The following is a 10,000-nucleotide window of genomic DNA, read 5'->3' as shown; positions in this document are numbered from 1 at the left end:
ATCTTACAACAAAGTTCTCTTTACGTGTCCTTCAATACTTTGTCTGCGATCCATTGTGAACTTATTGCTACTTGGTCCATAATCTACTGCAGTGTTAAGCGATCAAAAGGGTTTTCAAGACAATGTAAGTGAGTTGTTCTGACAACCCCGAGAATCGAACCAAATTATCTTCCTGATATAGTAATTTTCAGTTTCCAGGATATATTTATATATATATATATATATATATATATATGTGTGTGTATATATATATGTATATATATACATATATATATATATATATATATATATATATATATATATATATATGTGTGTGTGTGTGTGTGCGTGCGCGGGCGCGCATGCTGTAGTACAAATTATGAATAGTATCATGGATGAGGTTAAAACGATTACTGCGCTTAATATGCCTTTAAAACATATATTTTACTTGGTACCCCCTAAGTCACTGAAGAAAATAAAAATGTTCCCATGAATTTGTACTAAAATTAGTTAGTTCACTGAGCGTTATACCATGAATTAACAATGATTAGAAATGTATTACTGTATGCACGACTTATGTGATTAAATCCATTAGTTTTCTTGCATGTCAAAATTAAACACTCATTTTTAAATATATTTTCCTGTGTGAAGAGAATTGCTCAAGTGGTAGTTAACCTACCAATTCCCACAAACTTTTTTATGGGATGAAGCTGCAACCCCATGGCCTCTGCCCTTGTTTAACATGGTCGCGACACACCAAAACATATATAACAACGAGGTACAGTATTTCCGGGTTAAAGATTAATAAGGATACTATGTATTTTTTGTCCCTATTTAATGAGGTTTGTCCCAGTTGGAGTAAAGTCCTTTCCAGGAGGAAAAAAAAAAAAAAAAAAAAAAACACCAGCATTTACATGGATCTATAAACAAAATAAAACCTGAATAGAAATTTATTATAAATAAATGCCAAAAATCTAAAAGTGCAGGATTAATAAGTTGACATAAAATGTTCTGTTTCTTTTACATAAGTATACATCTAAGAATCAAAACAATCTAAATTTTTTTTTAGTTACGTCACCTTTTTATTTTGCCAGATGATCGCCGACAAAACTTCTTACGATCACCATTCTGTTTTCATATACAAGACTGAGCTTCAATTAAACACCTTTACCTCAAATATCGATGAAATCCATGACTATCATAAAATTTACTGTTCAAAAATGTAATTCAGCACTTTTCGGAAAACAAGTGGTTAAATGCTTCTCTTCTGAACATACGAAAGCATTCCTGATATTTCGTTAGGTTTGCCGCTGCAACGCCAGAATACATAAGGAACTCAATTGGTCATTAATGTATCTATTTACATGGACCACATGAGTGTATGTATACGAAGAAGATAGATTGTTCATAATGCAATAAATCGGTTGGAATAAAACATGCAATTTATTAACTTTGCCTTTCACTTATCAAAAGCAAAAAGATGAAATTGCATTGCGGTTGTTTGTAAACATAATAATCAATCATATAACTTAAACACAAATTCATGCTTTTAGCGTGTTGATAACAAATCCAAGGGTAAACAAGCTGAAGTGATGCTTTATGAAACATTCCGATTTCAAGAAAGTGAGTTGTTTACAGGTGGGCAAAAAAAAAAAAAAAATATTAAATGGACCTTTCATGTCATCTTTATCTAGCACATGGTACCACTGTGGAATATTACATTGTACGATTACGAAGAGTCATCTCGACTAAATAAACAGGCATCAATAAGTTACTTACCTTATTGACTATGGTCGAACGTAGAGAGTGAAGGTATACAATTAAATTACTAGGCAAACAACTCCCATAACACGGGGATTTGAAGATTCGTACTGATAAACTCCTCTTATTGGTTTCTGTCTTACCCAGACCGTATCCTGCTATTATCATTATTATTATCATGATTATTATTATTATTATCATTATTATTATTATTATTATTATTATTATAATTATTATTAATTATCACTACTACTTGCCAAGCTACAACCCTAATTGGAAAAGCAGGATACTACAAGCCCAGGGGCCCCAACAGGGAAAATAGCCCAGTCAGAAAAGGAAACAATGGAACCGGTTGATTTCAATCGCCGAACGAGGGGCAAGATTTTCTACTAGTACACTATCTGCAATCTAAATACTTGATATAAAATAATACTTCTGTTACGTTGTGATTAAGAAACAATGAGTCAGTACATATTTATGAAATTTTGATTAAAAGTTATTTCACTTTTTTTACGAAATAATATCGGGCAGGATGATACAGTACTTACATTACTAAGAGGAGAATGGTTATTGGCTAGACCGATGGCTATTAAAGACAACTAATAGACATGAATGTAGGTGTATTAAAAGTACCACTGAATGTGATATCCTATTAACAATCTACATCAGTTACAAAGAAAATATTATGACTGCATAAGTAAAAATAATTTCGTAACAATTCAGCTGAAAATCCTGATAATTCATCACTCGTATACATAAAACAATTATTTTACGATTAGATTGATTGTTAAGATGATCAAATACTCGAATGAGACGTCATGGTATAGCATCAAATATCTCCTGTAACAATTTGCTAAATTACGGGAAGTCGGTGTGTTTGTGATTAGCGAAATTGGCATGAACGATAAACGGTATAGTCTCCCTGATTTACATCAATCAAACCTAGACTAACTACTGTACTTGTCTCACGCTCCCTATTTACCTTTCTGGGGGGTCGAAACGACACTGGCTGACTTGAGATACTTAAACTTGCCTAGATCCATATCCCCAAAATGAACGAATATATTTGGAATTGGGCGAAGAGAAAGGATTAGGCGAATATAAAAATGAAAATCCCCCCCCCCCAAAAAAAAATAGAAACTAGTGAGAGTTTTCTAAATAATGCCACGTTTCTAACGAATAAAAATTCAAATAAATGGAAATCAGCATAAAATTTTCCCCTGTTGCAGCCCTTGGCTTTATAGCATCTTGGTTTTCCAACGAGAGTTATAGCTTAGCTAGTAATAATAATAATAATAATAATAATAATAATAATAATAATAATAATAATAATAATAATAATAATAATAGATCCCTGATAATTACCACACCAGGAAGATAGTTTGGTTTGATTCTCGGGGTTATCAAACCAATTCATACACGTTCCCGTGAAAGCCAAAATGAGCTAGAGTATATTTGTCAAATTTTTTAAAGTATAAAATACGATGTTGCTTTCTTCAACATATATCATAATAGCTTTAAGTTAATTACACAATGCTATAAGCTAAACAAACTTTGTCATACCTTGAAACTACAAAGTCATCAATCGTTTTGAAGACCATTATTTTTTTGCTCTAGCATGAGATGTTTAGTAAAAGAAATCTGTAAGAGCACAAGTACAGTACCCTGGTGAACTCCGCCTTAGTGGAGGTCTATATTTACCAATCTTAAATCCTGCAACATTTTCACGCATTGTTCAATTATAGTAATTAATAGGTTCAAGTTCAAGTTCAGGTTCAGGCTGAAGGATTGGCCTTTTCTCCGGCACCAATATAGTATTCTTCATTTTATTTCTTTGATTTTCTTCTCACCTTTTCCACATTTGGTATACATATTCTTCTCTTTTTTCTATGTTTTCGTCTGTAAATAAAAAATTTCCATAATTTTTCTTCTCTCCCTCTTGATATAACTGCTGCCATTCTTTCATATTACTTCTCACTTCGCCGAGGTTCTGACAGTAAATTGAGAAATGGGCGAGGTCTTTTATCTCTGCTCAGTACAGCTTACACTCTACACTTCCCCCTTCATGTCTTTTTCTATCATTTAATATTGAACATCTACGTCTAGCTCTTTACATGATATCTGAGTCTGGTTTGTTATCATAAAACATTTCCACTACTACTTGTCCGTTTTCTTGTGCATATATTAATAAACAATTACTTCTTTTACTATACATTTCTCTTATCTTGGCCTTCATTTCTCCCCTTCCCTTTCTCCTGGAGGTTCTTTCTTTCATCCATTACCTAGTGTCTTTCACCCATCTATCAATTTTATCCTTCCAATACTTTCTTCAACACATCATTCACATCCTCTTTTATCCTTTTCACGTACCTTAGCCTTAGTAACTACTCTTCTTGAAAAGTAGTTACTGCTGTGTATGGTGAAGCACCCAAAAAAAAATATGCCTATTCCATTCTCTATTTGTTGTTGTCTTTTTATTTCAATGTCTGTGATATTCATTACTGCCGTCTCATATAGTATTCCTCGTAAAGCCACATTTTTCCAATACGTTTTCCATATCAATATTTTATGGCAGTTTCTTTGCTATAATAGATAAAATTAAATTTGCAAGCTTTTCCGAATTTTCCTTCATTATCTTCTTTTGATTATTAAACATTTATCAGTACGACTCTTAATTTTGTCTATTTCTAATCCACAATACTTACATACTTCTATTAATATTTTTATGTTTCTATTCATTTCTATATCCTTTGCTATCATCAGACCATCGTCTGCAAAGAATAGTGCCTAAATATTTATTATTTCGTTTGCAAACACTTTTCTTTTTCTTTTACGTTAATTATTCGGTATGTGATTAATTTAATAAATTAGTTCCTTTATCCCGTTTGTTATTTCAAAATCCTTTTCTTGTTCATATTCTACATTGATTTTCCCTTTATCCCACTCTTAGATTTATTCTATTGCATTCATATGTATTCTATATTCTTTCATGATTTTCATTATTTTCTCCTCTCGTAATAGAGAATTCTTTAAAGGCCATCTAAATTACTATTAAGATTTCCTTTCTTTGTGAATTTTTGCAACATAATGTTGTAAAATGGATATGTTATCTTCTACTCTTCCTTCTCTTGTAAACAAGGCATAGTTTATATAGGACATATCTGTTTTGACGTTGTTACTGTTTTTAGAATTTATTGTTAATTTATTCTCATCATTTATTTATTTCCTTATTTCCTTTCCTCACTGGGCTATTTTTCCATATTGGAGCCCTTGGGCTTATAGCATTTTGCTTTTCAACTAGGGTTGTAGCTTGGCTGGTAATAATAGCAATAATAATTATGTTTCTTTCATTTCCAATCTTTTTCTTTAAGTGGTCTTCTATTTCGTCTTTCGTAACTGCCATTTATGTCTTAAACGATACATTTGTAATGGTTATTGACCTTCAATATTTAATTGTGGGTTTCTTTACATTTTTCTTTTTTTCCCTACTTGTCAGCCTTCATCATCATCATTATCATTATCATTATTATTATTATTATTATTATTATTATTATTATTATTCTTTGTCTGCATCTTTTCCCACTTATGCGGGGTCGATGTTATTATTATTATTATTATCATTATTATTATTAGCTAAGCTACAACCCTAGTTGGAAAAGCAGGAAGCTATAAGCCCAGGGACTCCAACAGGGACAAATAGCCCAGTGAGGAAAGAAAATAAGGATATTAAACTATATGAGAAGTAATGAGCAATTATAATAAAACAATTTAAGAATAGTAACAACATTAAACAGCTCTTGCAGATATAAATACACTTATAACAGCCTGTTCAACAAAATTAATTTGCTACAAGTTTGAACTTTTGAAGTTCTACCGATTCAACTACCCGATAAGGAAGATCATTCCACAACTTGGTCACAGCTGGGATAATAAAACTTCGAGAATGCTGTGTAGTGTTGAGCCTCATGAAGGAGAAGGCATGTCTATTAGCATTAGCTGCAAACTGAGTATTACGAACAGGATGGTACTGTCCGGGAATATATGAATGTAAAGGATGGGCAGAATTATGAAAAATCTTATGCAATATGCAAAACGAACTAATTGAACGATGGTTACAGAGATTAATAACTAGATCAGGAATACAAAATTTAAGAAATGTATCTCATTTTGAAGGACTAGTAATTATTTCTAAACATTTACTTTCCTTTATTAAACTTTCATATTGTTCAGGTTTCAGACCATCGGGTCCTGTTGCCTTTGTATTTCTTATTTTTCTTAGAATTCTCTTTACTTTTTCCATAGGTATGTTGGGGTTTTCCATTAGTATCATTTTTATCTTTATTGGAGCTGTCATATGCATGTGCTCTCTTCTCTCCCTGGGGAACGACTGCCCTAATGTGCTTTCCTCCTTTTAGATATTTAATTCCTCTATGTATTTCAACCTGTGTTCATTATTCCATATCGATTTAATCTTATTTTTATGCATTTTGTAAAGGCTTTCCTCCGAGAACATATCTTTGTCTCTGCTTCCTCTTTTGACATTTTGTCTCCATTTTCATTATATAATTGCATTTCTTCTTGAATTTCATTTTTCCCCTTTAGGTTAATATTTTTTTACTATTCTTCCTTATTTCAACAGACTTCTTTAGCTATTTTCCCACATTGCTTCCTTTATTGCGATCTGTTTTCTCCATTTGTTGTTTTAAACAGTTGGAAAGCTCTTTTCTCTCTCTCTCTCTCTCTCTCTCTCTCTCTCTCTCTCTCTCTCTCTCTCTCTCTCTCTCTCTCTCTCTCTCTCTCTCTCTCTATATATATATATATATATATATATACACATACATGTCACTTGCTTGCTTAGCGACATAATAAAGTATCAAGTTTTAGGGAAACTCGACCAGAATTTTCATCTCATTTAGGCAAGAAACGGATATGATAAGCGCACCTAAAAATAATGAAATACCGTAATTGGCCAATATTAGAAAAGAAAGAACAATATTAGATTCACTAGGCCTACATTGCATTAGCTTTAATGAGAAAAACCGACTTCCTTTTTCCTTAAGAGCAGGAAATTCAACTCAAACCAAAGGATACCTTTTGTGATGAAATAAACCCCACCTCTGGCATGACGAAGGAGACACCGTAATTTAACCAATTTCCTTCATCAAAAAAGGAAAAAAAAATACTTTATTCTAATCAGCAAAATATCTTATTATAATATGTGAAAGCTTTAAATTTATGCATATTATTATAGATAATCATTCGTAATTATCCCTTCAGAAATTTCTCCAGTGACGTCCAGTCACTAATTGCATAAACATTATGGAATTGAAGTTAAGAGAGGTAACAACTCTTACGTTTGATTAATTAACCTTATGATTTATCGTGATTTTTTAATGGTTTGGTCAACAACTTATATGTAAAATATAACAATGCTTTCATAAAAATAGCTTTGAAGAAATGTTTGAGGAATTTATATATGATCAGTAAAGACGACTAAATAATTCAAATAGTTACTCAAAATTACTGGTTTATATTTCTCGGTAACATAATATGCTCTCTCTCTCTCTCTCTCTCTCTCTCTCTCTCTCTCTCTCTCTCTCTCTCTCTCTCTCTCTCTCTCTCACACAAATTTGATGATAAGGTTTTTATTATGCCAAAGTACGAAATCTACTCTTAATTGGATTTGCTAAACATTTATTTCGAAGTTATTTTTTGTTTGTCACATATTATACTATACATATTTCTTTACGTCTTTCGATAAAAAGAACATATGAACATAAAAATATGAATCTTCTATTTGCATGTTATACAACAGCTCCCGTGATCTACAATAATGTTACATAAAGGAACCCACGATGAATATATTAAACCATCAACAACAAAAATTAACATTTGCGCTCGTCACTACATTCATGCTGACATGCAATATAATTCGAATCCAAACAATGGCGGGTTTGGGGGAGAAATACAGCTTTAAGAAACACTTCCATCTTTTATAATTAAACTATTTCATTAGAAACTCCATTTAAACCTCTGCGAACGATATCAAACGGCGGAGTAAAATATTAAGAAAAAAAGTTTACTCTACTGTAAAAACAATCTAGTAAAATAGAAGTGATTAATTACCTCCGCCAACGAAGTTGGAAGGAGGTTGTTTTACCCCCTGTTTGAGTATTTGTGTGTACACAGCTTCCTGATCCCAATTTTAATCGTAGAACAATGAAACTTGTAGGGATTACCTGTTATGTAAACAGCTGGAAATGATTACATTTTGGAAGGGTCAAGGTCACGGACGAGCAAAACGTCCATATCACGGGATCAGTCATATGTTAAGACATCCTTGTCACAGAGACTTCAAACTTGGTTCATATTTGAGTGTATGAAAATCCACGCGAACGAGAAATAAGCTGAATGCCCCTCTAGTTATGCTATCATTAACCGATGAACAAAAAAAAAAGAGTGGCTAATTAATGTAGCAGCCCCCCTCTCTTGTTTTAAGGTATATATAAAAAAATCGGTCATCAGAAATTCAAGAGAGAAGGAATTAAAAAAAATGTGAACCATTGGTTGATTTTGAGGTTTCTGGCATCCCGACATCGAAGATCATTGACGCCAATATCGTTTGTTATTAATGAAAAATAAAAAGAAATTGAATTTAAAACCACAAAAGCGAAGATGTCCGTACAAAAGTTGAATAGCTTTCAGAAGACCTGCTTCTGATATAATTCTAAAAATACCGCTAAGCATAATACAACACATCCTCCCCAAGAATCTTGGCAAAGATGAACCTATAAGCCTACTCACCTCGAGACTCGAACAGATATCTATTTCTTAAGGAGCTAAATGCGGGGCATTCGGTCAACTAATGCGCCATTGGTGTCTAATACAACTATAAAGGTAAAAATAAAGGACTTACCTGATATGCATACCGGAAAAAGCTTCGGTCTGGAAGTCATTCCCCTAGAATGAATGAAAAATAACCATCAAATTACAATCAATATTTCTGTCCATCTTCCTGCATTAATAACAGTTACATAACGATATAGAATTCATAACGAAATAGAACAATCAGCACTAAAGAAATATAAGCATTTATGATTTCAGTATAAACTAACAAAACTGTTATATAAACATAAATAGCTCTGACAAAACAATTATATAAACATAAATAGGTCTGACAAAACAATTATGTAAACATAAATAGCTCTGAAGCTCTTCAAAATGTAAGAGAAAGAGCTTTCCCTAACGCAATTAAAACAAATCCCGAGTTAAAAAGAAAAGCAATTCAACGTCTGACAAAAGAATAGAGGAGCCAATTAAGTTTCAAGGTTCCATTTACTGAAATTGGTAAATTGCTCTTTTAACAATCGCCATTGCGATATGTTTGTGGGGTCTCTTGTAAAGTTTATTCATCCTATTCACTTGAGGACTCAATTGTCCTGGTGATGTGTGGAACATTTGGTAACCTGATCTGACCCTGATCCTTTGTTCTATGAAAGAAATATATTAGATAATATCACTCTGAAAGAAACTATTAATTACATATTCAGAGAAAAAAAGATAACGCACGAAAGACTGATATTCGATATCACATAAAATAAAACATTTTATGCAAAACAACCAATGATAAAATCATAACTGAGCTGATATAATTGATCTATATTGCAAGCAAAAATTAATACTGATAAGACTTAAATCATTGCATAAATGATTTTTCTTATAAAACTAACTACACATAATAGAGTTATGAGTTATTTTCCGTGCAGCCGCTTAGTTATATGAACAATACCAACAAACAACAACAAATGCACCGGTTTATAGTCCACTGCAGGACAAAGGCCTCAAACATATCTATTCTATTCATGTCTGGGGTATAGCCAGTTATCATCACCATGCTAGCCAGTGAGGACTAGAGATTTTCGTGTGATCGCTCACAGCAAACCAACCTAGTATGGGTAACCGTGATTAACACAGCTTTTCTGATTATGGCGATACGGAAACCTTTTCACCACGTTAAGGTTTACCCACTCAGAAAGGGATCATTGCCGTAAAGAACGAGACTCTGGCCTATTCAATATGAACAATACAGTTTAAAAAGAATCTTTACATTTGTAAAAGGACATCCAGGTTTTGAGAGTTTGATACCATTACAATACAAACCTGAAAGACAAATTGATCAAGGATTCAAATATAACTAATATATATTGCACAGTGTAAATGGAAGCCAAATGATATTTAACCTGTGAAAATTTATGAGGGA

General features: G+C 32.5%; 1 long non-coding RNA gene across 2 annotated transcripts in view; it reads right to left on the bottom strand.

Annotated features, from left to right (window-relative positions):
- Positions 1–10,000, bottom strand: part of LOC137616336 (uncharacterized) — a 1,379,772-nt gene that overhangs the window by 486,725 nt on the left and 883,047 nt on the right. For both annotated transcript variants that reach the window (XR_011039402.1, XR_011039399.1), the window contains exon 3: positions 8,657–8,700. This is a non-coding gene — a long non-coding RNA (uncharacterized lncRNA). The remainder of the gene's footprint in view (positions 1–8,656; positions 8,701–10,000) is intronic.

Source organism: Palaemon carinicauda, chromosome 22, assembly GCF_036898095.1.
Source record: "Palaemon carinicauda isolate YSFRI2023 chromosome 22, ASM3689809v2, whole genome shotgun sequence".
Taxonomy (NCBI): domain Eukaryota; kingdom Metazoa; phylum Arthropoda; class Malacostraca; order Decapoda; family Palaemonidae; genus Palaemon; species Palaemon carinicauda.
This window is presented reverse-complemented; position numbering and strand designations above follow the sequence as displayed.